Below are 7,680 nucleotides of genomic sequence, written 5' to 3'. Positions count from 1 at the left end.
GGACTATGGGTGCACCCATTCAGAATAGGCACCAACAAGCCTATAAATACCCATCATTGGGTTCATTTCAATAGACACCAATTCAGAAATCTTCTTCTCTTCTTCTGATTCATTTTTGTTCGGTTCAGCCACTGATTTGGGTTCAACCTAAACTGGTTTGGATTGGGTTCGAACCTTGGTTTCCAAGTTTGGATTCAATCTTGGTCTCTGAGTTAGGGTTCAATCCTGGTCTCCGAGTCTAAGTTCAACTGAGAGTACTACACCGAGCCGGTTCGTCTATTCCATTGGTTTGAAGTGCTACTACCAAAGGAAGAAAAGTCGTTGTATCCTGGGAGATAGACGCCGAAGAGTCCGTTAGCACCGTAGCGGGGCGTATCTGTCTTAAGGCTATAGAATTAAATTCTAGCCTCGACTTTAACAGGTTCTTTTATTTTATAGTTTTATTTTCTTGATATTAAACTATATAAATATATATAGATTATTATAATAAATATTATATTTACAAATAATATTTAAATAAATTATACTATAGTATATGATACACTTTTGTTCCACAATCTTAAGACAGATAAACTTTATACTTTATACTATAGTAATAATTATTTAATTATTATTGTTGTTATAATTATTATAATTTGACTCGTGGTCTGTATATCAATATATAACAGACAAATGGCAAGTACGAGTATTACCGTGCCTAATGTTCCCGTCAGTCATGGGGAGAAGCCCAAAAAATTCAACGGGACGGAGTTTAAAAGGTGGCAACAGAAAATGATGTTCTACCTTACAACTCTGAATCTAAGCAAGTATTTGACTGAGACTGCTCCAATGTTAGATGAGGGTGATACAGACATTACCAAGCTTGGAGCTGTTGATACATGGAAGCATGGAGACTTCCTATGCAAGAACTACATCCTCAATGGATTGGACAACACCTTATATAATGTGTACAGTCCAATAAATACTGCTAAAGAGCTTTGGGAGTCGTTAGACAAAAAGTATAAAACAGAGGATGCTGGCTTGAAGAAATTCGTGGTTGGACGATTTCTGGACTTCAAAATGATAGACTCCAAGACAGTCATGAGCCAAGTGCAGGAGCTCTAGCTGATCCTACATGAGATACATGCTGAGAAGATGACCTTGAGTGAATCCTTTCAAGTAGTTTCAATCATTGAAAAGCTGCCACCTACTTGGAAAGATTTCAAAAATTACTTGAAGCATAAGCGCAAGGAAATGGGGCTCGAAGACTTAATTGTCAGGCTGAGAATTGAAGAAGATAACCGTACATCTGAAAAGAGAGCCGGAAATTCTTCAATGGTATCAAAGGCAAATGTAGTGGAAGCTGGACAGAAAAATAAGAAGAGGAAGCACTCTGGAGAAGGTCCTAGCCAAGGAAACTACAAGAAGTTCACTGGGAAGTGTTTCATATGCGGCAAGCTAGGACACCGAGCTAAAGATTGTCGTAGCCGAAAAACACATCATAACCCCAAGAAGAAGACCACTGAGGTGCACATAGCTGAAGAAGATAAGTTGACAGCTGATGTATCAGAGTTAAATCTTTCAGCTGTGGTTTCTGAAATCAACCTGGTAAGCAACAACAGAGAATTGTGGGTGGACACAAGAGCTACTCGTCATGTTTGCTCTGAAAAGAGGATGTTCACTACCTATGAAACTATAGATAATGAAGAACAACTCTACATGGGGAATTCTTCTACTGCAAAGGTTGAAGGACAAGGAAAGATCAAGCTACTAATGACCTCAGGGAAAGAGCTCACTCTTAATAATGTGCTGTATGTACCAGACATCAGGAAGAACTTGGTCTCTGGGTCACTACTAAGCAAGAATGGGTTCAAGCTGGTCTTTGTATCTGATAAGTTTGTGCTGACTAAGAATGGGGTGTATGTGGGCAAAGGTTATATAAGTAATGGACTATTTAAGTTCAATGTAATGACTGTTGTACCCAAAGCTATTAATGATAATAACAAAGCTAGTGCTTCTTCTGCTTATATTATTGACTCATCTGATGTATGGCACGGTAGGTTAGGACATGTTAATTATGATACTATTCGTAGATTAATTAACATGGAATCTATACCTAAATTTAATATTGATTTAAATCAAAAATGCCAAACATGTGTAGAAGCAAAATTGACTAAAACCTCATTTCACTCCATAGAGCGAAGTACTGAACCTCTAGCATTAATTCACAGTGATATCTGTGACTTTAAATCTGTGCCAACTAGAGGTGGGAAAAAGTATTTCGTTACTTTTATTGATGACTGCACAAGATATTGTTATGTATACTTGTTAAGAAGTAAAGATAAAACCTTGGAAATGTTTAAACATTACAAGAATGTGGTTGAGAATCAACTTGGAAAAAAGATAAAGATGTTTAGAAGTGATAGAGGTGGTGAATACGAAGTACCATTCGCTGACATTTGCTCAGAACATGATATTATTCACCAAACTACCGCTCCTTATTCAGCTCAACAAAATGGTGTTGCTGAACGCAAAAACCGCACCTTAAAAGAAATGATGAATGTTATGTTGATAAGTTCTGGTTTAACCCAGAATTTGTGGGGGGAAGCATTGCTCTCTGCTAATTATGTTCTCAACAAGGTACCTCAAAAGAAATCAAATGTGACACCTTATGAATTATGGAAAGGTCAAAAACCTTCCTATAAATTTTTAAAAGTGTGGGGGTGTTTATCTAAGGTTGCGGTTCCTACTCCTAAGAAAGTTAAGATAGGACCAAAAACCTTTGATGGTATTTTCATAGGCTATGCACAGAATAGTAATGCATATCGTTTTCTTGTGCATAAATCAGACATTCCTGATATCCATGTCAATACAATTATTGAGTCAAGGAATGCTTATTTCTTTGAGGATATATTTCCATGCAAAAATCCTCTTAAAAGAAATTATGATACTGCTAATAGCAATATACAAGAGAATATAGACCAAGAGTCTATAGATGATGAAAATGAGGAAGAACCTAGACGTAGCAAAAGAGCTAGAACGTCTAAGTCATTCGGTCCTGACTTTCTGACATATATATTGGAGAATGAGCCACAAAGCTACAAGGAAGCTATGTCTTCTCCTGAAGCTAATTTATGGAAAGAAGCCATAAATAGTGAAATTGAATCCATCATGCAAAATCATACTTGGGAGCTGGTGGATCTTCCTCCTGGTACTAAACCTTTAGGATATAAGTGGATTTTCAAGAGGAAGATGAAGCCTGATGGTTCAATTGAAAAATATAAAGCCCGACTTGTTGCTAAGGGATACAGGCAAAAAGAAGGCTTGGATTATTTTGATACATATTCACCAGTCACAAGAATAACATCCATTAGATTGTTACTAGCTATTGCAGCACTGCAAAACTTAGAAATACATCAAATGGATGTTAAGACTGCCTTCTTAAATGGTGAATTAGAGGAGGAAATCTATATGGAACAACCTGAAGGGTTTATAGTTCCAGGAAAAGAAAAGAAGGTGTGCAAACTTGTAAAATCCTTATATGGATTAAAACAAGCACCTAAACAATGGCATGAAAAATTTGACAAAGTGATGTTGTCAAATGGTTTTAAAATTAATGAGTGTGATAAATGTGTGTATGTGAAAAACACTCAAAATGGATATGTCATTGTGTGCCTATATGTGGATGATATGCTAATAATGGGTAGTAATGATGTTATAATCAAAACTACTAAAAAGATGTTGACCAAAAATTTTGATATGAAAGATTTAGGCATAGCTGATGTCATACTAGGAATTAAAATTTCTAGAACATCAGATGGTCTAGTACTATCTCAATCTCACTATATTGAGAAAATATTAGAAAAGTTTAATAAAGAGGATAGTAGTCTTGTAAAGACTCCTGTTGATGTAAATCTCCATTTATCGAAAAATACTGGTCCTAGCATATCACAACTTGAGTACTCTTGCATTATAGGAAGCTTAATGTATTTAACGAATTGCACACGACCAGACATAGCATACTCAGTTAATAAATTGAGTAGATATACTAGTAATCCAGGAAAGAACCATTGGACTGCAATAATCAGGGTTCTAAGGTATTTAAAATATACTATAAGTTATGGATTACATTATTCTAAATATCTAGCAGTACTTGAAGGATACAATGATGCTAATTGGATATCAGATACAAAGGATTCTAAATCCACAAGTGGCTATGTCTTTACTATTGGAGGAGGTGCCATATCTTGGAAATCTTCAAAACAAACTTGTATTGCCAGATCCACTATAGAATCTGAATTTATTGCTTTGGATAAAGCTGGTGAAGAAGCTGAGTGGCTTCGTAATTTCTTAGAAGATATTCCAAATTGGCCTAAACCGGTGCCCGCTATATGTATACATTGTGATAGTCAATCAGCAATTGGAAGGACACAAAGTAATATGTACAACGGTAAGTCTCGACATATACGTCGACGACATAATACCGTTAGACAATTGCTCTCAAGTGGGATAATCTCAATAGATTATATCAGGTCAAAAGATAATTTAGCGGATCCATTTACAAAAGGTTTGACAAGAGAGCAAGTGTATAGTTCATCGAGGGGAATGGGATTAAAGCCGAAAGTTAACAAGTCATCTTAATGGAAACCCAACCTAGTTGACTGGAGATCCCAAAATCTAGGTTCAAAGGGACAACAGAAATTCTGAATGGCTCACCAGAAGCACTGGGAAGATTTAATCTTCTACCCATTTCTATAATGAGACAGTGTTACCTACAGCGATGAGTAGGATATACTATGCTTTTAATTACTCTTATACCTTAAAAATTCAAGTGGGGTATGGTAGGATACTCTTAATAAGAAGTCACCTATATGAGTGTGAAGTGGGGCCGCTTTTATGAAAACTTCTAAGGCTAAGTTTTCTAAAGCTCTCATAAAATACCAGGCGTTGTTCAGGGCCATATGAACACAACCATGAAAACCGACTCTGTGCGGGAAGGAACTATGTGTTTACTATTGTCTTGGTTTACATAAACGGCTGAACAGTTCAAGACATCATGTTCACTGGTTAGCCAGTAAATCCGATAGTAATACACTAGGGAAGGTTCAAGGCCAAAATCTACCTATCCCGATGCAGTAACTTTCCAATAGTACTCTCTATAGTGTCTGTATCTTCTCCTTTTGTAATCTGCGCAAATTTTCATTCATGTGGGGGATTGTTGGAAACGGCATTAGAAAACGCAAACTTTGGAAGGATTTTTAAAAGATTCTGCTAAGAATTTTTTGCAAATCTATTGACGAGTGCGTTCCTCTCTGCGAGGAGATGAACGTGGTATATTTATTTTTCTCAAATCCGTTTCCGGGTGAATGAGAAATTGGCTCCAAAGTAAGTGATTTATAAAGCCTAAATGGGTGTGAATAAAGTGAGAAATGCTTGTCCCACATCGAAAAAGTAGCAAAGCAACCTTGAGTATATATATGTCTAGTATGGGATTTGGATTTGGGTTTGGGCCCAAGGGCACCCAAGTTTTTAAGAGGGGGAGGACCTAGGCTAGCCTGGATCCGAACCAACTACCACACACGCGCGCGCCGCCCGCCCGACCCGACCCGGTCCGGGCTAGGGCGGGGCGGGGCTTGATTGTGAAATGGGTTTAACTTTTTACACAAAGTTGGGATGGGCCTGTGTGGTTGAATTTTATTTTGTTGCTAAACTTATCAAAATGGGCCTGTTTACTGGGCTGAATTAATGGCCGCCGAGTTGGATTGTTTGCTTGCAGGATTGAACGAAATTAAAGGGCTGGGCTGGATTAGAATTAAAACCGTTTGGGTTTATTTAAACCATAAATCAGTTTTATTTTTGAACCAAGGGTTGCACCCTTTACAAATTAAAAACCACCAACAGATTTTTAATTTTGATTGGTCAACAATGGTTGCACCCATTCGGACTATGGGTGCACCCATTCAGAATAGGCACCAACAAGCCTATAAATATCCATCATTGGGTTCATTTCAATAGACACCAATTCAGAAATCTTCTTCTCTTCTTCTGATTCATCTTTGTTCGGTTCAGCCACTGGTTTGGGTTCAACCTAAACTGGTTTGGATTGGGTTCGAACCTTGGTTTCCAAGTTTGGGTTCAATCTTGGTCTCCGAGTTAGGGTTCAATCCTGGTCTCCGAGTCTGAGTTCAACTGAGAGTACTACACCGAGCCGGTTCGTCTATTCCATTGGTTTGAAGTGCTACTACCAAATGAAGAAAAGTCGTTGTATCCTGGGAGATAAACGCCGAAGAGTCCGTTAGCACCGTAGCTGGGCGTATCTGTCTTAAGGCTATAGAATTAAATTCTAGCCTCGACTTTAACAGGTTCTTTTATTTTATAGTTTTATTTTCTTGATATTAAATTATATAAATATATATAGATTATTATAATAAATATTATATTTACAAATAATATTTAAATAAATTATACTATAGTATATGATACACTTTTGTTCTACACTACCACCACCGGATCTGTCTCACTGGCGTCACCAACATTCTCACAACTGTCTTCGCTCTCCATCTCCAAGCTCGCCGCTGCCGCTACTCCACCGCCGAGCCAAGCTCTTCACTGCACCAGTCATGCCGTCGCCCACCACTGCGCCAGTCACGCCAACGAGCTCCCCACCGCAATTCTTCCTCAAACCGCCATCTCTTCTCTCTCTCTCTAGCTTGCTGTTGGCCCATTTGGGTGCACAAGTGGTCACCGAAAAAGAAAAAAAGTTTGGTAAGGGTCAAGTTAAAACGATGAAGTCTTCTAAAGGGTAAAGAGAAAACATGGAGATGGAGGAGACAATCAACTTTTGGTCAAAGTTGATTTGTCAGTTTAAACTTCCAAAACTACATCGTTTTAATAAGGGTAAATTAGACTTTTTATTTTTCCGGTTGTATTAGCGGTCAAAATGGACTGAAATGTAACAAATTCATAGTTCAGGGGGGTTTTTTATAATTCAGGTGGTTAGTTGCAATATACCAATAATTCAGGGGGATTTTCTGCATTTTACACGATATTTTATAAAATGTGTTGTTTGGGGCTTTATAGTCTAATTATTATATCATAAATGTGTAAGAAGTACTTATTTGCACAAATATCATAATTTAGAGGTGTTTTTTGCACGTGAAGAGTGCAATATGCACTGTAAGCATACTATAGGGATTTTTTTCACTTGACCCTAATAAAGACACATAGCTTTACACATAGGTGGGATAAATTTCATGAATTAAAAAAGGGCAACCTCCATTAAGGTCATTTAGCCAGCGTCCAATTAATAAATAGAATTATCCAACACGTAAATGTCTATAAAATATTGAATTAGTTCATTTTTATCAAGTGGACATATCAACCCTATATCTCCGTTTAGAATTTTGCATCAATTGATACACACTTGAAATTATGGAACTCGCACATTGAATTTAGACAAATTTATTTTAAGGTTTGAATAAAAAAAATTCCCATTTCAATTCCAAGCCACTAATCTTATGATCCCAAACATAATTTAACTAGATGGAATATCAAATGAACATGAGAGGTTGTAAGGTATGATTGAAGCTTTATTTATATGAAATTTTTATAAATAAAAAAGTGATGCTTAATTAATTAGTAAAACAACATAATTAAGCTAGGCTCAGCTGGAGACACCTCCTCGAGATGGGTTTCCGAGAT

Source organism: Cornus florida, unplaced genomic scaffold (assembly GCF_030987335.1).
Source record: "Cornus florida cultivar Cherokee Brave unplaced genomic scaffold, ASM3098733v1 CherokeeBrave_3.0.0_Hap2_Chr04, whole genome shotgun sequence".
Classification (NCBI taxonomy): domain Eukaryota; kingdom Viridiplantae; phylum Streptophyta; class Magnoliopsida; order Cornales; family Cornaceae; genus Cornus; species Cornus florida.
This window is presented reverse-complemented; position numbering follows the sequence as displayed.